Raw genomic sequence first — 23,527 nt, forward strand, 5'->3', positions numbered from 1 at the left:
TTATAATATAAACTGTACTCAAATCGGATAAAACACTCCTGATTCTAATCCATGTATTCTCTTGCAATTCTAAGAGTGTTTTCTGTAATTCTTTGCATTATTAATTTTAAAACTATAATGATCATGATAATTAACTCATACTACTTAGTACAATTGTTATGTGGTCTTGGATTTTTTAAAAAGTATTTGCTACTATGACTCAAACAACAAAATATCTGACATGAGGTGGAAATGAGTTTAGGCAAGTTAACATAATGGGGCCCAGGGATCCCCTATATTACCTCACCAGAGCTCCAGGGACACCAAGTCTGAGATGACGTTTTGGTTTGGAACACACTGTAAAACTAACTCATAATCTCTGACAGTGGAACATCTGTGTGCATATGCTATCTTCCATAAATTGCCATTGCAAACTCTATTAATGTCACTTGATTATAAATGCAGATATAAGGGAATCAGGAAATGAGACAGCTGAGATTCACTCAGCCATACCCACAGGGTATAAGCATCCTTGACTATAAGTAGACGATTAAAAGTTTTGAGCTAAAAATGATGTGGAGCAAAAAGATAGCACTTCATGTATTTCAAATTCCTTGTTTATGTACATGTGTGACCCTAACAATTGGCTGATTGAATTATTTTGACTTAATAAGTAAATAATTTTGATTCCATAGTCAAAGCCTTAGCTGAGCCTGTTAAAATTTATGTTAGTTAACAATAACACAATTTTTAAAAATAATAAAAATATTTTTGTAGAGATTTCATTCATTTACCTTTTTTAGAGAGAGGGGAAAGGAGAGGGATGGAGAGTGAGATAAACATCATTGTGTGAGAAACACATAGATTGGTTGCTTCTCACACGCCCCCTACTGGGGACCTGGACTGCAACCCAGGCATGTGCTCTGACTGGGAATCAAACCAGCCACAGTTCAGTTCCCAAGCCAATGCTCATTCCAATGAGCCACACACACCAGGGTAAAATATTTTGAGCTCCTACTTGGATATGGGATACTGTACTATGCCTGTCACAAATTATTTCTATTTCTCATAGTAATATTCCTAAAACAGGCACAGAGAGGTGAGCAGATTTGCTGGCAGTCACCCAGCTAGAAAGATATTAGGCCAAATATCTTTCACCTAATATCAAGTGGAATTGGAATCAGTCACTAGAAATTCCAGGGTACTTTCTCTTTTTGATAATAAACTATTTTTATATGGATACGACCTGGGCTAAGTTTTTTGTTTTCTTTTTTTAAAAAAATTTGTGAGCAGGATGGTGACTGTCCCTGCATCTGTCTCTTGCTTCAACAGGTTTGGACAGAACAGACCCAGGGACACCCCTCTTCCAGCCTCCAACAGCCTCCAGCCTCTTTTCCAGTTCCACCTTCAGAACCACCTCAGCATCCTAAGCCTAGAGACCAGCCAACACTCTTTTTTGACCTTAGGCCTCACTGCCGAAGAGCCATATGCTCCCAAATTTGTCATAATTATTCCATCCAGGAGGAGGTTCCTGTCAACCCCCTGGTCAACCTGCATCTGAGGGCCTCCTAGGCCTAACTTCCCTGGGCTTCTGTTTACACTGTCATTGTGATCCTGGAGGGCAGGGGCCGCCTCTTCCAAGAGCTGGCTGAAAAGAAGCACAAGGGAGCCCAGGGTTTCATGGAGCTGCAAAACCAGCCAGCAGATGGGACATGCAGGAGCTGTCCCATAATGAGTGGTGTGGGGTTTGGGGTGCCATGGACGACCTCGTGGTCCTGGAGAGGAACATGGACGAGGCCCTTTGGGGTCTGCGTGCCCTGGGTTCTACCTGCACAGATGCTCATCTCTGTGATTTCCTGGAGAACCACTTCCTGGATAAGAAGATGAAACTCATCAAGAAGATGGGCGACCACCAGACTAACCTCTGCAGGCCGGCCTGGCCACAGGCTGCATTAGGCGAGTGTCTCTTCCAAAGTCTTGCCCTTTAGCACCAAGTAGAGTCTTGCAGCACAGAGGCCTTGGTGCCCCTCTGCACTCCCCTAGTGTCTGACTTTTGTGTGAGGATCTCCCCAAACATCTAGACAGCAATTTAACCACCCGAGAGCCCATTCCTATGCATTGGACCAAATGGAAACAATAACACTTTTTGCAGGAAAAAATGCTTTAAAAAATTAAAATTTCACTTCATAAGTATCGGCCTAAGCAATTTCCTAAAACTTTTACAAATCAGTTAAATGGTTATAATGGAATCTAATTGTTCCCAAAAGGTTAATCTTTCAGAAATCACTAAATGACTCAGAGATACTAGAAACTGTGTTTTGATCACATCCTGAAGGGACTTTTTCACTTCTTCTATACATCTAGAATGAAGTAGAATAATTATTTTAATAATTTAAGGTAAACATAAAATAAATTTACTTTTTAGTGCTCATCTTCTTCAGAAGAATATGTTCTTTTGTAATGAATTATGTAAATTATTGCTTCTACATTACTAGCAACCAAAGTTATACCTTAACAATGAGCCATAAAACTTCTGAATGAAGAGTAGCTGAGCATGCACACTTAGACTGGGATGGCTTAAGGGGTCTCTGTAACAGTAAGTGCAAACACATAGTTGAAGCCAGTCTGATTTCTTTGAGGACCTGGGCAAGGTAGTTAGTGCAGGGAGGCCTTTGGTATTCTAATTGCATTAGTTTATTTTTGGAAGGTGTTCTCAGGGAGCTGGCGGGTGGAGATACACATACCCAAACACAATGTTTCCTTGAAGCATAGGCTACTCTCCTCTTGAATTTGTTTTTCTCTGAATGAGCAATTGAAGTAGATAGTGACTTGGTAAACTGGCACATTTATGAAACATATATTTCATTAAATTTTAGCAAATACCTTGAAAACTCTGGCACAATGAACTCAATGGAATGCATGTGTATGTAGTTTACCTCTGAAATCTTTCTACATGGTAGAAATCTTTATCATCTTTAGTCTGATACTGTACTACAACACTATAATATATGGGTAAATACCTAGGATTTATAACCATAAATAGAGGATAATTGTAGATGTATGTAAATAGAGGATAATGGTAGATGAAGGTACTGTTTGTAAAAGTTTAATAATAAGAATATGTACCATCTGAGAGGTTAATGTGTGTTAACTTCTCCGCAGACTATAATTAAGCAAAAGTTTCCTTTCATTCTTTGTGAAATCCTCTGTTAATTGTTCTGGGAAGTCATTGATTGCCTGTTTTCGAGTCAACATATAAAAGGCTAGACAGATGGCTTAATGTCACAAAGTTGTTGGCTTATATAACTAGATTTTTATTACTAAGTTTCAGATGGAAAAAGAAGAGCTGTGAATAATAACTATAAAGCAAAACCATGTATATTAGATCAGACTATTCTCTAATATTAAAAATACGGCACTGAAAGTTTTGAGTGAAAGATTTGTTAGTGCAGGTGGATCAGATCTGAATATGTCTGAATAAATTTAATCCCCAGTTATAAAGAGAGTGAGATACAAGGGTGGGTTGTGCGTAGCCTTGAGAAAGTCACCAACTAACCCACTGCCCATGTTAACTAAAGTATAGGAGTATTCTGAACATTGAGTTACTGTGGAAAATACTCTCTAAGTTTGTTTTAGGGAAATAATCAGAGTGATGTAAACAAATATTTAGGGTTAAAATGGTCTTTTTAAATAAATTTACTAATATTTGTCATGAAATAATAAATGATCATTAAAATTATATCAATGTGTATTCCTTCCATATATCCACTTCCAAAATATAAATAAAATGTTATACAAACATCTTTATATCACTATAATTATTTTTCTGTTAAGTTTTGGAAAAGCACTTTTTATAATAATCCAATGCTTGAAATATTTCTATATAACCTTTAACGTTATTAATTGGTTGAAATGTCAATAGGTCATGCACAACAAAACTAAACTAAACTAAACAGAACAAAAAAGACACTTTTCCCATCTAAATGCATTTCTTTTATCCTCCATGTATCTTCTAACAACATATATTAAGGTACCTGAGATGGAAGAATGAGCACATCGGATTGGCTATATTACACAATTATTTTTCTCTAAATTAATGCACGTTTTCCAGCCTTTATTTGGTGACTTATTGTTGCATTTTTTAAAATAAGAATAAAGCAAAAAGTAACAGCAAGGAAGAGAATGCCATCCTATACATTTGCTTTTAGAAATTCTAAATTCTCTATCTTTGTTTTTTGCAAGGAAACTGATGTGGTAAATGTATATTTTTCCCTTTTTTTCATTACACTATTTGAAGACATTTTGATCTGTCTCCTGAAATTTTCCAAAAATGTTAAATTTCTTATGCTTCCTATAGTATATTCTAACATAATTTTCTCAGGACCTGAGAATGATTGCTTTCTTTTTCTTTCACTCTCTCTTTAAAGACCACTTCGTTTAGCTTCCACATAAAATTATTTGACATCTTTTTTTTAATCATGGCACTTAATACAATGTGTAACCCTTGATCTTTTCCCCTTGACTTCCTCTTGGGTTATCTCCCAGCTGAACTTTTGAGTCAGACTCAAGTGTAAGGGAAGTAGAATGAATGCAGGGAAGAAAGTTGCTTTCCTGGTAAGGAGCAGGCATGTGAAAGCTCTCAGGACTTCCTTCCCAACGCTTAAGCTGTTTTGATGACTGGAATTGCATGGGTAGTGGAAACAGATGCTGTTGGATCTACATTTTTTTGGCTCAGGATAAAGTGAGCAAAGGCTAAGAGAGGCATGCTGTTTTGCCAACTGACGTACACACTTCATCTTTCCAAAATATATTTGGGTAAAAGAGCAAATTATCAACCTTGGTGGTGCTATGGACACCACTGTTCCCTTTGGTTAGGGAAGCACAGAGAATGAAGAATAAAAAACCAGCTAGATTACCAGTTTACAGTTAGCAGTCAGCTAATCTTTACCATGTCCTGCTACTGCTTTTTAAATTCCATTTCTGTGGATTTTAAATATGTGTGCAAAACATATTTCCAAAGGGTCCTTTGTTGCTTTTGATGCCCCTCGTGGTAATGGAAGAGTTTCCTGAGAATCAGCACAGGTGGCAAGAAAATCCAAGTTTTATTCTGAGTTTCGTCTTTGATACTTCTGTGTCTTTGAATGAATCATTTTTAACTTCCGAGTCTCAGTTTCTCCATACACATAACCAGTATATCATTGCACTATGACTCATGCTACTAATCTCATATTAGTGTGAACTGAATGTTTGTGTATTACTTTACAATGGAGAATACCTAATTAATTAAGGTTCCTCTGTGGCTGATAAGCTTTCCCATTAAATACATGATAGACATGATTGGCTAATAGCTGTCAAATGTATCAGTAACCTGGTAATGATAGCAATTAAAAATTATGTGGTTTTAAAGATGTTTCCAAATAAGCCTAGTGAAGGTCTGAGACTATGGGATATAATCTGCTGAAAGGTGTTGAGAGAATAAGAGACAGTGTCCCTCAGGATACAAGCTCTGACATCACTCTTTGCAATGCCCTTGGTTCACCAAGCTACATACAGAATCAGAAGAGTGAAGACTTTTTTTTTAAAATTTGCAAGCCTTGCTCCAGCTCTTCAGCTCCATCTACTGCAGCACCTAAATAGTTAACAAGATTTCTAGTTTGTTAGTTTATATTGCTCATTAGATTCCACATATAAGAAAAATCATATTGATTTTTCTGGCTTATTTCACTTAGCATGATGTGTTATAGAGTTGTACACCTGAAATCTATATAATGTTATTAATCAGTATCACCCCAATAGATTCAATAACAATTAAAAAACAAATAGTTGAGATTTGAAAAAGTAGTACTTAAATGGGTGGTTCCTCATGGGATGAAACAAGCTAAAAGGTACGTGTTATTGGAAGAAGATTTGTTTCTGTTTTTCTTTTGTTTGGTTTTGTTATGAGATGTGAGAGCAGATGCTCAAAATATCTGACTCTACTTCCCCAGCTTTACTGACACTTTAGGGCAGGGGTGTCAAACTCATTTTCACCAGGGGCCACATCAGCCTCACGGTTGCCTTCAAAGGGCCGAATGTCATTTTAGAACTGTACAAATGTGCTGGTAACTACTTTTTAACTAGGGGCAAGGGGCTCCACATTTGGCCCTTTGAAGGCAACCACAGGCTGATGTGGCCCCCGGTGAAAATGAGGTTGACACCCCTGCCTTAGGGGCTTACCAGGTGTCCTGTCAGGTCAGGTCTGCAACTCCCAGTTTGGAGGAAGCAGAGAGGAAAGTCGTATCTGGAGCAAAGCCAAGGTGGCAAAAATACCTGTGTTTCATTTGAGAAAAAAGAAATGGAAAGATCAGTAGTGGGGATAGGAGTTTTAGATGAGTTTAGAAAATGTATTTGCAAAAGAGTTTCTCAGGATGTTTAATCAACTGAAAAACTCAACCTCCATGAAAACATTATCATGTTTAATTTGCTACTACCCTTTAAAATTAGGTATAATTTGTGGTAAGAAGAATGGGATTTGAATATAAAAACACAACCCCTTCATCCTTTCTATACCATTGCATTGTTCCAGAAGACGATATCTGTGTGATATTCCAAACAAATGGCCTTTGTTAAATTGAATCTGAAACTTACAGTGACTAGGGAATTCTAATAAGAAACAAGACTGATATTCATATCTTTATTTTTTAACTCTTTGTTTTTTCTTGAAATGCCCTTTGAAATGTCATCTTTCATTGAATTGAAAACAAGAAATAGTCTGTTTATAGCTAAGCGACACAGATTGTCAAAATCAAGGATAAAAAACATTTCTTTTTTAAAATTATAATTTGCACTTATTTTTAAAGATTTTATGTATTTATGTTTAGAGAGAAGGGAAGGGAGAAAGAAAGAGAGACAGAAACATCACTATGTGGTTGCCTCTTATATGCCCCCAACTAGGGACCTGGCCCACAACCCGGGCATGTGTCCTGCCTGGGAATCAAAGTGCCGACCCTTTGATTTACAAGCTGGTACTCAATCCACTGAGCCACACCAGCTAGGGCAAAAGGTCCTTTCTTATTAGACAATGTTATCATGGTAACAAAGATATTATTCACAATCAAAGTTTTCAAATCAATTTGTTATACTTACCTAATAACAATTTTGTAAAATATAGTGTCACACGGAACCAATTTAAGTGGGAGGTTTCCATTGTAGCCCTCTATTCTCAAGCTGAAAAAAATACATTTATAGACAAAGCTCAACTAGGGTTAAAAATTAGTCCCCAAGAAAAGTATTTGAATTAATTTTTCTTATAATTTATATTTTAAATTTTCTTGTATTTTATAATTATTATTCATAAGCAAGCTCAAGCAACTCACTAATAATACTAATAATATCCCACAGATGCAATTAAAGTTGCTTACGTAATATGATGACTATTAAAGTTTCCTTTGGAGGAATAGCAGGTGCCCAGAAGTGAGGGTGATTGTTGAGTATATGAAAAATTTAATTTGGCTAATTAGTGACCTGGACTTGACAGGCAGTTATTTAGGTTATGAGAGTCCTGTAGTTTCTATAGGAGTCTTTTTAAAAGGAAAAACACGTCATTTAAGAACTATTAAAAGAAGGTCCACTTAGACAGAAAAATATAAGGATATTGTTGTGCCTTTGATAGCACACTGGCTGAGGCTTCTTATTCTATCTGAATGCTTGAGGCAATAAACTCTTCTAGCCAGCATCTTACCTCTCAGATGTTCCACTCAAAGACTTCCAGGCGCATGGCAGTAAATGCCATCTTTGCTGAATCCAGAACCTTAGATCTTTTCGCAAAATATGTAAGATTAATTAAAGTCCAGATTTGAAGAAAACAAATAAAATGTCAAATTGTGAGAGCTGGAGAAATCTACCTCTACAGGCAAACTCATTTTCCTGGGAATGAAGGTTGCTGGGAGCATGCGGAAGGAAGTTCTGTGAGAGAACCTGAACGATAATGAAAATCAGCAATGAAAACAACCATAAATAAAACGCATTAAGTGTCCTATAAAGCTTCTATGAGTCTTCCGGAGCTTCTTGGCTCACTCCTTCAGAGAGTCTGAAACCTCGTGCTAAAGATGCTCTTTGTCAGGGAACCTTCTTCTTTATTTAATTTGGTAGCATGGTGGCAGAACAACTGGAGTTTTATATCTGCTTAATTTGCCTGCCAGTTAGGGTGCTGATTGTGGATATCCAGGCTTGAGGGGACAAAAGGAGGTACCTGAGAGAAGGACAATATTACTACACACTAACTGGAAGCTTCTCAAATTTTCCAACCCAGCAGAAAAGCCTGGTTGCCCTGAGGCAAGCATGGAATCAATGGAAAACAAGAGCCTTGCAGAATCTTAACAATGTGAAAAAAACCAACAACCTGTTGAACATTTGGTTCTTTGTACAGTATTATTAAACAGGAAATTCAGAAGCAGATAACATCGTGTAGTAATATTCACCTGTTTACTGTAAATATCCAGTAGGTTTTTATATGTTATTTATTATCAGTGTGTAAGAAGGTGTGAAGATTCTCTGGGTGGTGGTCACATAGAATTCCTCTGGGTTCTTTAGTAAGAAACTCTTGTAAGTAGTCATTTGCATTTTTTCAGAAAAATAATTTGTCTTAATAGAACACACAATTCCGACTGGAACGTATGCAGCATCATAGCTACTTTATCTACCATGAAATGGATGGCTTTCTCAAAAGCCATCATAGGATTCAAAAACATATTTTTGAGCATTTATGCTTACAGCTCTCCATTTGTATTTAAAAACTGGCTTTTATCAGACTGCCACGGAGCTGCTTAGGGACCACCGCGTTTGCACTCACCTAGCAAATAGAGATAGAAATAAAACGTTCTGAAGTCTATTTGGTTTTCCCCACAGAGTTTCACATGTTTGGCCACACATTTGACGTGTGAAACACAAGCATTGTATCTAAGAGGAAAGGATTTTTTTTTCTTTTGTACAGAATTTGTTCAAACTTGTCTCTGCACAGCTGTATGTATTGTAGATGAATGCAGCTTCTTTCATGAAATCCCATAAGGTGTTTCTGCGATGAGCAACACTCATTTAACAAGTGCACTCTGCCATGCAGGCGGGACCTGCCAGGAGCAACAGCGTGCCTGAAACGGAAATATTGTTTAATGAATATTTATTGATTATGAATATTCATTGAATTAACTTCTTTATGGCCGGCCTCAGGCTTTGTAACGCATGTGGCAGTAAAGTGGTTAAGTAAAGTTTCTAATCCAGTCTTGAAGCCCTCTGAGCCTCAGATAGCTATAAAAATTACCAAGACCATACCAGTTTTCTTCTGGAATGCAAACAACTCTTGAAATATTCAAATGTGCCTTCTATTTGGCATCAAAGCCTTTGGTTTTTGGATCATGGTAAGAAGTGACCTGACTCTTTATTTCAGATTTTTCAGTACAATCTCCCCAGCAGAATGCTTTAGTCATTAGCTCACTGTGTTATTTCATTTTCTCAATCCTCATGCTTAACTCTACTAAGCCTGGGTACGTTCCTGTTTGGCATGGATTACCGAACCAGCTCACTTCTCTAGGTCTATCTGGAAGCAAGCTTGATATCCTCCAACTTATTCAGGGAGAATGTAAGAGCATGATCTTTTAAAAAACACCCTTTTGATTATGTAATTCCTCTGCTTGACATCCATTAGAGAGTTTTTATTGCCTTTAGCATCATCAAATCCCTGTCCTCACATTGGATATGGACCTTGCTCTTTTTAGCATTATTCCTCACCAGTTCCTACTTTGAATTTAGCTGCCAGGTATAGTGAAAAGTTATTCATTCTAACCCTTGCCTGTAAGCCAATGTATTTTTTGGCCTAAGATTTATTTTTGGCCTAGGAATCTGCTTCCCTTATGCCCAACTCTTCAATCTGGTTGAACTCCTGTGTATCTTTTGGATATTACATGCTCCATTTCCCTTGGAAACCGTTTCTGGATCTTTAAAGACTGGCATAGATGTCCATTCTCTGTGCTTTCATACCATCCAGGTTTACTCCTATTTTAGGACTCCTCACACTGCACTGAAATTTTCTCCTTAGCTTTCTCCACAGATTTTAGTCTCCTTGTAAATTAGAACGTCATTATGTCCTACCAAAGCAACCCCAGCACCCAGATCAGTATCCAAACACATAATCTGCAGCTCAGGCATGGGTACATTGGCTAAAGTAAACTGAAACAGCATGCGTGGTTTTGCCAGAAGCCTTCTCTGGAGGGCTTGCCCTACCTGGGATTATGCTAGGCTGTTCAGATTGACTACAGAAAGCACTGATCAAAACATGATTTTACATCTAAGGTGAGGTCTGTGTAAAATCAAAATCAGGAGCACAGCCCTGTTCCATGGTAAGTAGAACTTTAGTTATCAATGACAACAACAACAACAACATACCTAGATTAGTTATAGCAAAAGAGACATGTTTATTAGAAGAATATAGAGGTAGCTCATCAAAAATACTAGAAGGCATACGTTGGCCCTAAGTCTGGAAAAAATTTGGAACTATAATGTAAAATTGGAACCATAAACTAGAAAAGGCTCTGTGCATCTCATATTTGCCTCTCTTTGCATTTCTGTTACAGACCACTCCCTTCGCTTCTCAGACCAGCTGGCAGATGCCTGGGTTAATATTGCCCATTCAAAACACAAGTCCATACTGCACAAACATTTCTTATGCTCAATGTCTATGGAAAACATAATTGCTCTAGGTCAGGGACAAATATAAGCAAGGTATCTGGGCTTTATTTCAGAAGGTAAATGGATCATTGAGAGAGTTTGTTGTGAGTTGAGAAATCAGTCCAAAGATGTCATTTCTAAGAATAATATTGCCTAATTTAGTAACATAAAACCATTTACCACCTTTTTCTCCAAGTCTAGCATTGAGAGTACAAAGAATTTTTTTGTTTGGTTCCACTTGGAAAATTCTCTACATTAATTCTAATAATATCTCATTTGTAATTTTAAGACTACAGAAAACATCATTAGCTTTTCTTACTACTAGTGAGGCCATCTCAGTTTGACGTTTAGACCCAAGGAATCCCTACCTACTTCTCTCACTAGGACTAGGGCTTTGTCCATCAGGATTTGTCTTCAAAGTCAGGAGACCCACAACCCAGTGGCTCTTTTCCACAAGATGTAACTTGCCTCTTGACATCATCATAATCCTATTTGACTGGTTATCAGGTTGGATTTGATTTTTGATTTAGGGTTGATTTCTCAGATATCGTGTTCCCTCCAGTGGATTTAAATGTGGACGGTTTTTCTAACCATAGAAGCAAAGAAATTATTCTAAATCTACTAGTTGCCACATTTTTAACCTTTGCTCTCTGTGTCTTGTGTGCTGTGTCACAACTTCAACTGTAGCTGCACAGAATCTGTAATTAAAATTTTAAAGAAAAAAATGATCCTTTCTCTATAAGAAATATGCCATCTTCAGCCTTGGTTTCTTTCCTGTGATTGAGCTCTGAATTTACTAAGATCCCCACGATCCCTGCCCCTACGCAGGGTTCATCTGTCATCTTAAGGGCCTGGAAAGGAGCTACAGTGGAACTTCCTGTCAGTCTGCCCAGAACTGGAGGCTCCGCTGTGCTCACCACAGTGAATTCCTTCATGAATTCTTTAGTTCCCCACCTCCCTGCGTGAGACAGAACAATGCCTTTGTGAACAGACTTTCTGATTTAGTAGAATCAAATCATTCCAGTGTTACTGAACCAAATAGCAAATATAAGAACTGCCTTACTAACTGCATTACAGACACCGATCCTTTCCGTTCCTGTCTGAAAACTTCTGCCGCAGGCTCCCTTGTGCAAGACTGACCCCGTTTTCAGTTGTTTATAGTTCCCCTGCGGAGATGGGCCTCGGTGTTTAATGTTTTACAAATGTCTACAACAAGAGAGTCCGGCTACAACATTTTCTCTAATCAGAATGATGTAATAGCTTGCTCCCAAAGTGGCATTTCCTTTCCAGGATGGTCTGCCTCTGCTTGCTGTGATTCTGCTAAACTGGGCATCTTCATGGGTCAGGGTGGTTCATGAGTGTCTGAGACTATAGAGCTTTATGTACTGAAGGGCTTTCATGAGAAAAAGGAAGGGGACATTACTTGGTAAGTCTAGAATTTGGAACTAGAGCCAATAAGTAAAAGTTATTAGATGGCAAGTTAGAAGTCATAAAAGAAAATTTGAATAATAAATTAGGTGTGTCTAACAAGAGAATGGACCTGACTCCCTTTTTCTGTGACTGATCAATATGGATGAAGAATAGTTAGAGAGAAAGTGAAGATTACCAAATTCATCACTAAATTGGGCTAGAATGCTTTTAAAGCTCCTTGTAGTTTTACGATTTTAATAAATTTATCTTAAGACTTCTTTTTCCCTGTCTTCTTCCCTTCCCTCTCTCTGCTTTCCTCCTTCCCTCCTTCCTTTCTCCCCTTTCCTCTTTCCTTCCTTCTTTCATTTCTTATTTTTTAATGAATTTAATTGTTTAAAATTCAATTATACTCAAAGGTAGTATAGTCACCCTCAAGATTAGCAGAGAGAGTTATGGCTGAAGCTCTCTTTTTCTTTTTACCCTTTTGCTTTCTCAAAAAGTCAGAACAAACTTAGAAAAAGGATGCTCCTGTTCTAAGAGTATTTCAGTCTCAAGATTTTACTTGGCTTGAACACGGCCAATGGAACAAAGCACATCAGTCTTTGAACTCCTGGGCTGTCAAAACATCTTTCACAACACCACTGCCGAGGCTGACGTCAGTTTTCACCACCTCATCACAGGTGAAAGTGTGAGCAATCACCTTTAAGGTCTTTCATGGTCTAGGAAGCACATGCCCACAAGTGTAGCCATGCTTCTCCTCATAGAAATCCAGATGAGCAAATGATTTTCTAAGCTTCCTACTCAGTGCTAGTAACAAACCTACTATTGCTACTATTTTGGAAGTTGGCCTTCTACCAAATTAGTGAAAATCCAGAAACTACTGTGTTTTCTGCTTTTCCTGCCAGTGTGTTTGGCTTTTTGCTGCTCAGCCTCCACTCATAGTTCAGGCCACTTAATCAAAGTGCTTACTGTGAATTCCCCAGGACGGCATGCCAATGCTCCAGCACTGAAAAGTTGACCTTTTTGTACCAAGACTCCTGGGTAATTTATCTGAGAGAAATCTATGACTTCAGGGGTAATACTTTATTTGTAGGATAGTAGAGTAGTGGTGATCAAACAGTGTTAAATAAATATCCTTTGATATTTACTTATGTTTGTGTTTTTCTCCCTGAAAAAGAGTAAATACATTTTGTTTGCCAAACACTATGTTGATCTGCAGAACCAAACAACTTGGAAGAAACAGTCCCTTTGTAGTGCATTTTGCCAACCTGGAATGTGTGGAGCAGAGTTACGGCCATCTATTGTTTATATTCCACCATTTCTAGCCCCGAGTTAAAATACATCCAACAACTATTTCGTCAATATTTTCCCAGTCCTTTTTATGACATGAATAATCACTTTGCAGTTACTGTAATATATCAATTTTCTCTTTGGGGAAAACAAACAAACAAATAAGCCCACAGCTTATGATCTATATCTACAAATTTCAATTTACCAATCTCTGTTGCAAGTCTCACAGGTGTCTTTATCCTTAATGTATGTGAAACTGGATACCTGACATCCTCAGATCTGCCACTTTTCTAGATTTCTCCATCCCAGGGAATGGCACATGTTATCCTTTCACATTTTTTTAAATAACCCTGAACTTTTATGCAAAACATTTTATATCATTGATAAGTGTATGTATATTTATAGGGTTATATTTTAGTCCTAGCTTAGGTTATAAATTCTATGAGGGCACTAGCCTGGAACACAGCAGGCTATCAATGAAATGTTTGCTTAAAAAATAGTGTAAATAGGAAGTCATTCCATAATTTATTAATTATATATTAATTAGCAGTCATTATCTATGACTCATCCATTGTTTGAACTTGCAAAATTGTGATTTAGTAAAAAGGAACTGATCTCTAACACATTCTTAGTAAACATAGAAACTCATTGCAGTATATTACAGCCTTTCTTTTAAAAAAATTAACCACCAGAGGAATTCCAATAACTACCACTTGTTCCATCCAAATAAAATACACAATAATCTCTAGGGTTATGTGGTAATTCTTTGAGATACCAAGCCTATCCATTCTGTTTTTGATTGGAATTCATGGAATTCTGGCTTTAAATCAAAAAGAAAACATATGGATGACATTAATTACCTTCATCTGACCACGAGAATCTGGTTATAGAGGTTCTACCAGATCAGCCAGATAACGTTTAATAGCAGAATTAAAAATAGCAACTAATATTTATTATTTTCCGTGTGAGGCATTATAGTAATTTACTTAGATTTTACTTAGGCTCTTCATACAAACTCTCCACAGCAATAGTAACATGGGTTGCATGAGCCCTGTTTCACGTAGAAGGACACTGAGGCCTGAGATTCAAGTAATTGTTGCAGGATTACGGGGCTAATAAGTGATAGAGCCTTGACTTAAACCTAGAGGATCTTCCTCCTGAGTTAGTTCATGCTGGAAAGTAAGCCCTGGCTAGTGTTGCTGAGTAGATTGAGCACTGGCCTGAGAACCAAAAAGTTACCAGTTGATTCCCAGTCAGGGCACACACCTGGGTCGCAGGCCAGGTCCCCAGTAGGGGGTGTGCTACAGGCAACTGCACATTGATGTTCTTCTCTCTATCTCCCTCCCTTCTCCTCTGACTAAAAATAAAAATAAATAAAATATTTTTTAAAAGTTAAAGTTTAAAACCACATTTTATCATATTTAGATGTGAAAAATAACATTATTTTTCTAGATAAAAACAATATCAAAAAATCCTTTAAACTTTTTTTGTGGCCATTCAAGGTATTTGTGTGTGGTATGTTGTATGTGTGTGTATGTGTGTGTGTGTGTGTGTGTGTGTGTGTGGTGTTTATCTATCTGTAAATTTAATTCTAAGTGGGTATTTTTCCCTTAAGGAAATAACCTTTTGCCTAAATTATTGTTATAATTATTTTCCAGTTTCTACTTTTAATTGACAGTTTAGTATTTTTGACAATCAAGCAATTTAAACATATATGCCATCAAATATCAAATCAATCTGAATTTATAATTTAAAGTATTTTCTAGATTCTGTTAAAGAAATAGAAAAACATTTAGGGAACTTTTCTTTCCTTCCTCCCTTCTTCCCTCCCTTCCTTCCTTCCTTCCTTCCTTCCTTCTTTTCTTCCACTACCTTCAGATCATTCAGTAAAATAATTGCACTGCAAACATGTCAGAGACGACTATCTTTTATATAATCCATGAGTTTTAGTGAAGTGTATTAGAAAAATAAAGCATGTTGAAAATGCTATACTGTCCCCAGAGGTTTGTCTTCATTGTATAACCCAAAATGAGTCATTAAGGACTCCTATTTATAGACGTTTAAGGTTATTTGTTGCATGCATGACTGAGCAGAGGTTTAATGTAACAAAAGTTGTATTCCAGGGAGGCTCTATGCGAGTAAGAAAAAGCCATGCCTAAAATCCATTGGCATCTTTTGATTCCTTCCCTAAAGTAAATGATAGAGCATAATATTTCATCATAGAACAAAAAGAAGCTATTTAAAAACTAGCCAGAAATCTCTTCATTATTCACTTATTCCATAAGTATTTATTTTGCCTTTAAAATATGGTCAGTATATCTACTATATATTAGTGTTACGAAAATGAAAGTAACATTTCTTGCTTTTCAGGAGTGTCAAGTCTGGTTAGAACAGCCACTATGATTCCAGGATAGAGGTCTGTTTCAAAGAAAAGGTAATGTTTCAAATGTTAAAAAGTGAGTCATGGAAGCAGATCTTTTCATTGGCTGCTGACAGACCTCCAGGTAGATTTTGAAGTGAAAAATTTCCATGCAGAGTGAAGGCAAAAGCTACCCCATGAGCAGATTATTTAATGCATGGAGTAGAAAATGGAAGGAAAAGACACAGAGAAGGGGACAGCCAAGTGCCATTTCAAGAATTTTGTGCTGGAAAAGAGGAAGAAGGATGACAGCCACAGGTCTCGGAGCCCCTCTGATATCCATGAACAGAGTCTGCATTGCTTGCTGTTGTTCCTATGGCCAAATTCTCAGCAGAGCTGCTACCAGAGCAAAAGTTTTGTTAAACTAACCTCCATGGTTTGGACACAGAGCAAACAAGTGGGAGTACACGCTGCTCTTTCTTCTAAAACATAGAATGCATTGAGGCCGTGTAACAGTCATATTCAAATTCATCTTCTGTTCTTCAAGCCCTACTATGTGTCAAAACCCTTCCCACATTCTTCCTCATATATTTTATATTACTTAATACAGAATTGTGGATTTTCACAAAAATCATGTTTTTAAGATGAAGAACTATGTCAAACATTGAATTTTCTTTCTCTTGCATACCAACTGCTGAGACATATACAGTATACCAAAATGTATGGTACTTAAGACATTTTGACTTCCAGATATTTTGTTCTGAACCTAATGTAGCCAGCATTTTTGTTGGCGAAGAGATGAATTTTGCTGCTTTTGTTGAAAAATTAGTTTGTATAGCCAAGTTAAGACTATGAGGAATCCCTCTCTCTCTCTCTCTCTCTCTCTCTCTCTCTCTCACACACACACACACACACACACACACACACACACACACACACTCACACACACCTTCAAACCAAAAATCATCCGGGTTCCAAATAAATAACAGGAAGTCTTGGAAGAGAGACCACATCTTCCTCCAATAGCTGCCTGCGAGGACTTTCTCCGAAGGTGGGTAGGACTGGTTTGTTGGCCAAGCGCAGCTGGAAAGAAACGAGGGAACAGCAAATGGACGGCAGTCACCAACTCCTCAAAGCTGAAATCACTTTATATCAACTTTAAATTGAATGTAAAAAAAAAGCGGTGCAATATATTTTCCTCTGCTTCATTTCTTTTACATTGCCTTCTCCTGGGCGTTTTGTTATGTAGAAGGGTAATACGTTTATACATTCTGGAACTAAGCAGTCATAAAACTGTATAGGCACAGCTTGGAACCAGCATCCACAAATTAGAAAGTTCCCCTAGACTTGCCCATTTTATAAACACTTTATGAAAAAAGAGAGAAAGAAAAACAAACAAAACCCAAGGAAGGTGGTTTAGATTCTCCCCTACTTCCCCCCCATACGACTCCTAAATAGTTTATGTGCTAATTATGCAACAGTGAAACATGATGTGAAGTAATGTAAATACCACTTTCATCATATAATGGAAAACCTTAAAGACTGCCTTCAGCGGTGTCAGCTGGAATTCAGTAGAATCTGTATTTTTACAATAAAAAACCCCAAAGCACTTTATTCTTTATACTTAAAAGAAAGACTAATTGAAAAAGGCATTGGTAAACATATTTTTGTTTTATTTCTGAAATATTTTTCTTGCTGTGAACTAAAAACTTCAGAAGTCATTAGTGGTCAGAAGTAAAATTTTCTTTCCCAAAATTTCTCTGACGCTATTCTGTACTTTCTAAACAATCATCTTGCTATTTGACTCATGTAATTTCAGAAAATATGCTGAGTATTGGTAGCTTGGACACAGATTCTGATGTTCTTCTTTTGATGTATTCCCAGATTAAGATGGCAAGTTATTTGCATTAAAAATGTAAAATAAACAAAGCATAAGGCACTGCTCTTGGAAGTGTAACTCCTGCAACACAACAACGGGTAACATTTCCTTGCAATAGCAGTTATTTTCTCCAGATTGCTGCTTTACCACTGAAATGATTTTAAATGCAGCGATATTAACTGCTGCTTTTGTTTTAGACTAGATGGAAACTCAGAAACATAAAAACTTGAGACAAATATACAAGTAAAAGAGATGACTGTGTATTCAGGGGCTGTTATTGCAAGCTATGCTGAATAAGTTTAAAGACCTAATATTCCACTAGTACACATGCTTCATGTAAGAGATATTCCATGTTTTGCATTTTGCCAAAATCATCATCTAGCCCATCTATCAACAAATGACAAACTAAATTATAGTAAGAGGAGGGAATGATTGTGAATGCTGGTAAAAAAAAACAGATGATGATAAATAAGATTGATTTTAATTCACTACACTCTTGAGATCTCAACACTTTCTAAAATTAGACTATGGACTCAGAGCATTGTAGCTACTTAATACACATCGGTTGAATGAATGGATAAACTTTATTCATTGCAAAATATGCTTAAATGCTCTCCGAGGAAACAAAAGTACCACCTAGTAAGCTTCTGACCTCGAGTTTCATTTCATAGGCAATTGAGCATGTTTTTAACAGAAACTGAATGTTCTCTAGAAGTTTGGGGTATAGGTAGATTGATAACCACCTTTGATGCTCAGCAGGGAGCTCATAAATAGTTAAGCATATGCAAATTACTTGAGAGAAGTTGGTCTTCATTTGTGGTTTTAGGTCAGACTAATGATTTTCTCTTTCAAACAGAACCAAATGGATGTGTCAAAAGAGGTAAAATTCTTAATGGGAGTGGACATAAATAGTTTCTAACCTGCTGCTAAGGTTACGAATGTCACTAGTAGTTGTCATTATAATAGAGCAGAGGGTCCTTCATTATTTCAAATGCATTTCCATATCCACAGGTAGTCAGATAAGTGACCATTACCACATGTACCAAAAGGACAAACAGATGGTGTTCAGATCATTCATTTTTGTGTGTGTCTTACAGAATTCAAGCATTTTGGAAGTCATTCAGAGTCATGTGTTTTATATCAACTTATGCAGAAACATTTACATATATCGAACCCTTGCCCTTTCACTCCTGGCTTTGTTTGCTCGTCTCCCCTTTCCTGTATCCCAAGCGTACAAGTGTAGAAGTAAAATATAGACTCTTCCCAGGGTGATTGGGGCATCTATTGAGATTGCAAGTGAGCATTTTCTATTAATCTTTTTGTCTTCCAGGAACCTTCAGGCATAATAAATAGCCCAATCTAAATCACATGAAAGACTCTTTCCCTCCTACTTGAGTTTTCCACATTCCACAGTTTTGCTACCAAATTTGAAGTGAGGGTGGTGGGCACATTGACAGAACACAACCAGATCACCCTGGAGTAGTTGATTCAGAATGTCCCAGCAGAGTAAGCTTCCAGCATAGTTTTGAACAGATTGCATCCAAAATCCAAATAGGCAATGGATATGGCCAAGGAAACAAACTGGCTGAGCACAGTCCATTTTAGGGCTGATTTGCTGTTGCCTGGTCATATAGATAAAGTCAGTGGGTCAGATAGATAAAGTCATTTACACGAGTCTCTTCTCAGTCTGTTTCAATTACCTCATTACAGCCCACTGTAGAGCAGGTGGTATATGCTTATTTAGCTCAGCCAAACCCAGCTAATACAACCTGTGATTTGGAATCATTCCTGATGTTGCTGAGAATGATAAACTTGACAGCTAGGTCATGATAGCTCTGGTAGAGAGGGATGTCAGATTTTTTTAGGACTGATGCAGCATTTTTATCTGCGACTGTCTCCCATTCAACCCTCAAGCACATACCAAATACAGTTACCATAGTGTCCTAAATTGACCTGTTAAGTACAGTGACATTAAACTATTAGCTTTTTTGACCCAAATAGAATGTCTCACATTTTTCCCTAACACATGTCCTACCCCATTCTTCCCTTTAATTAGATTGTTTGACTAAGAATTTTGTAGACTTAGCACCACTGAGTTCAATCATCCCCTGCTCAATTCAATTTCAGTATTCATCCACATCAAAGCCCACTTCCACCTGAACTTAGTAAGCTGAGAAAGGGCTGTTGGGATCATCCTTAGAGATAAACTTGTCCCTTTTGCATTTGGATCCTACAGAACTTAAACTACATGAATGGTGGGTTCAATAGGCACTGAGCTGATCAGAGCTAGGTGTAGAACCTAGTTCTCTATGTCAATGTTTTTATGACAAAATTTAGCAGAAATAAATAAATAAAGCCTATGCAGACGTTTATTTAACTCAGTAACATGAGTTTCAGTAATCTGGGACGATTAAACTAATGCACCATATGAAAATCATTAAAGAAGCCCACAGCTATGACTAAATCAGAGCATGTGAAGTCTCCATACACAGCTTTTATTGCCACAGGATTTTGTTTTAGCTTTTCTGAACTTTTTGTAGTAATTAGTATTTTTTGATGTTGCATCTTTGTTTATCTCAAAGTATAATACTATGACATTTGAAAAGAAGGCTTGGTTGAATCATCGGTGCATTTCTGATGCCAAACCTTTTTGGTTAAAGGTCTGTATTTAGGCATTACCAAGTTACTGGAGCTTAGAAATGTGCTTTTCAGTGTAAAAGTCTTAGACACTAAAATTTATTTAAGTCTTAACTGAAAGCTTTCTCTTGTGGTGTGATATAGATGATAACTTTTCTTACACAAAATTCTCTTGTGAACAGTTAAGGCAGTCTTGCTTCAGGGAAAGTACTGAGATTTGCATGATAGATGCATTAATGCACTTTTGTTTCCTTTTATTTAAAGTATTATATTATTATGGAGCACAGCAACTTTGAACCAATAGTAATTTTCAATAGTAGTTTGAAATCCCCCTCTTCATAAATAAGCATACTTCCTTACCTTTCTATTTTTTATAGGACTCAGTAGGACAGCAAGAACCTATTCAGTTTAACTGGATAGTTATCTTTCTTGTTTTGAGTACGATCAAGCTCCCTTCTCTCATCAGATACTGCTCTAAAATGTAAGTTAGAACTCTCAGTTATGGAGAAGAAGCTGCTCATTCACACATTTGCTAAGACTGAGAGTGAGAATAGTTAACACTAGATGTTAAGGCACCTGGGATTATCTGAAGGTGGACAGACCTGCCATGGGATGAAGATGGGTATAATCCATATATTTTACTGATTCCTCATTCACTCATCCATTCATTCATTCAACAATGTTTATTCAGTACTTACAATATGCCAGTCATACTACCAATTGCTAGAATTAAATAGTACAACAAAACAAGAGAAATGTGGCCCATTCCTTCAAGTTACACGTGTCTTTTTTCCATTCTTATTATTGGGTCATCACTCATGAATCCATTCAGGTTCTATCTGTGGCTTTTTTTTATCAATCTTAGTTCTTGCCTTATCTACTGTTCTATCATTGCTCTATTTTTCTTTAAAACAGATATTTTCACCTGAAAAGAAAAAACAAAATAATCAAAATTAAAACCTACAAAAAATTCTAATCCCCAAAACTCAAAATGAACCATTATCTCTCCAAAGTAAGTCAATGCTCTTTTTCTAAGTCATATAATTTCCTAAAACACTGTTAAGTACAGTGCACAGGAGAAATACAAGTTTTACTTAGGAAGTGGTCAGCTATTCTTAATATTCCTTCCACATACTAGTCATCATTATAGTACCTGTTACCATGTCATAAACTCTACAACACCAACAAAAGTAACCGTTTTTAGGAAATACATTTTTGGGGGCCCTGACTGGTGTGGCTCATGGATTGAGCGCTGACCTGTGAACCAAATTGTCACCAGTTCAATTCCCAATCAGGGCAAATGTGTGGGTTGCAGGCCAAGTCCCCAGTTGGGGACTTGTGAGAGGCAACTACACATTAATGTTTTTCTCCCTCTCTTTCTCCTTCTCTTCCCCTCTCACTAAAAATAAATAAATAAATAAATAAATAAATAAATAAATAAATATCCTTGCGAAGGTATTTATTTATTTATTTATTTATTTTTAGAGTGACGGGAAGGGAGGGAGATAAAGAGGGGGAGAAACATCATTGTGTGGTTGCCTCTCATGCATCTCTAACTGGGGGCCTGGCCTGCAACCAAGGCATGCGTCCTGACTGGGAATTTAAACTGTGACCCTTTGTTTCACAGCCCACACTCAATCCACTGAGCTACGCCAGCCAGGGCAAATAAATAAAATATTTTTTAAATACATTTTTATAGCCCTGGCTGGTATAGCTCAGTGGATTGAGCTCAGGCCTGTGAACCAGACAATCGCAGTTCAATTCCCAGTCAGGGCACATGCCTGGGTTGCAGGCTGGTTCCCTGCAGACCAGTTCCCAGCAGGGGACACACAAAAGGCAACCATACATTGATGTTTCTCTCCTTCTCTTCTTCCCTTCCCCTCTAAAGATAAATAAATAAAATCTTTTAAAAAAAATAAAATAAAATACATTTTTATAAGTATCAATGAAAGGTTATTTACTATTCTTCATCAAGATCTCCCTACTATAATAAAACACTGAAATAATAATAAATAAATAGAATTGCAATTGAATAATAGATCCTAAAAGATCATTATTTAAATATGATAAAATGTTTACCTAGAAAATTTATTAATCAACTGACAAGCTAAAAGAAATATTCAGTTAAGTTATGGAAGTAGTTCAATATTTGGTTAATATAAAAATTTGATATTGTTAAAAATTTTGATAACGTAAAAAGTGATAGCTTTCTTATTACTAAGAATAACAAGATACAAAAGAAAACAGAAGTGCTCGCTTCGGCAGCACATATACTAAAATTGGAACGATACAGAGAAAATTAGCATGGCCCCTGCACAAGGATGACACGCAAATTCGTGAAGCGTTTCCATATTTTTGGAATTTTATGCAGCAGAGAGAAAGAAGGAGCTACTACCTTTTGCAACAACATGGATGGAACTGGAAAGCATTATGCTGAGTGAAATAGGCCAGGCATTGAAGGACAAATACCATATGATCTCACCTTTGACAGGAAGCTAAAGAATAAAACAAACAAGCAAATAGAATAAAAACAAAGACGCTGAAATAGAGAACAAGTGGGCAGCGACCAGAGGGGAGAGGGAAGGGAACTTAAGGGGAAAAAGGGGGAGGGATTTTGAGGAACAAGTATGAAAGACACAGAGATGAGGACTGGGGGGGGGGGGGAATGGGAGGGAGGGGGGAGACCGGGCGGGGGGGGGGAAGAGAAAAAAAATGTACTTGAAAAGTAACTAAATAAAATTTAATATTAAAAAAAAAAAAAGAAAACAGAACAATAAAATAGAAAAAATTGTTGAACCACAAAAATAAAACACCTATATAAAATAACTGCATAGAACTTAGAACTATAAAGGACTATTTATATAAATATAAAATATAACAATTATAATATTGTTTTTGGTGGAAAGATTCAATATTATAAAAAGTTCTATTTTCCCAAATTAATCTATAAATTTAACTTAATAAAAGCAGTATGACACTCTATGAGACAACTTCAAACATCTTTTTCTGTATCAGTTTGAAGAATGAATTTTCAAGAACAGCAAGAAATTTTGACAATAATTCGAAAAGTTGTGTCACAGATATTAAAACACATTCTGTAGAGAAGTTAAAGCGGTTTATATCACTGAAAGAAGAGACAAAGCAATTGTGGCACAAAATACAGTCAAAATATAGTGAATTTAACTTTCCAAGTTAGTTGAGAAAGAGTACATTATTAAACAAATGATAGTTAATTAGATGGCTATTTTTTAATATTTTATGTATTTATTTTTAGA

The 23,527-nt window shown here is 36.8% G+C and overlaps 1 non-coding gene across 1 annotated transcript; it reads left to right on the top strand.

Annotated features, from left to right (window-relative positions):
- Positions 1 to 22,501: 22,501 nt before the first annotated feature.
- On the top strand, positions 22,502 to 22,608 carry LOC128625888 (U6 spliceosomal RNA). Its single transcript, XR_008389751.1, has one exon. It is a non-coding gene; the product is annotated as a U6 spliceosomal RNA (small nuclear RNA).
- Positions 22,609 to 23,527: the final 919 nt, after the last annotated feature.

This window comes from Artibeus jamaicensis, unplaced genomic scaffold (genome assembly GCF_021234435.1).
Source record: "Artibeus jamaicensis isolate MK-2021 breed Jamaican fruit bat unplaced genomic scaffold, CSHL_Jam_final scaffold_1019, whole genome shotgun sequence".
Lineage (NCBI taxonomy): Eukaryota > Metazoa > Chordata > Mammalia > Chiroptera > Phyllostomidae > Artibeus > Artibeus jamaicensis.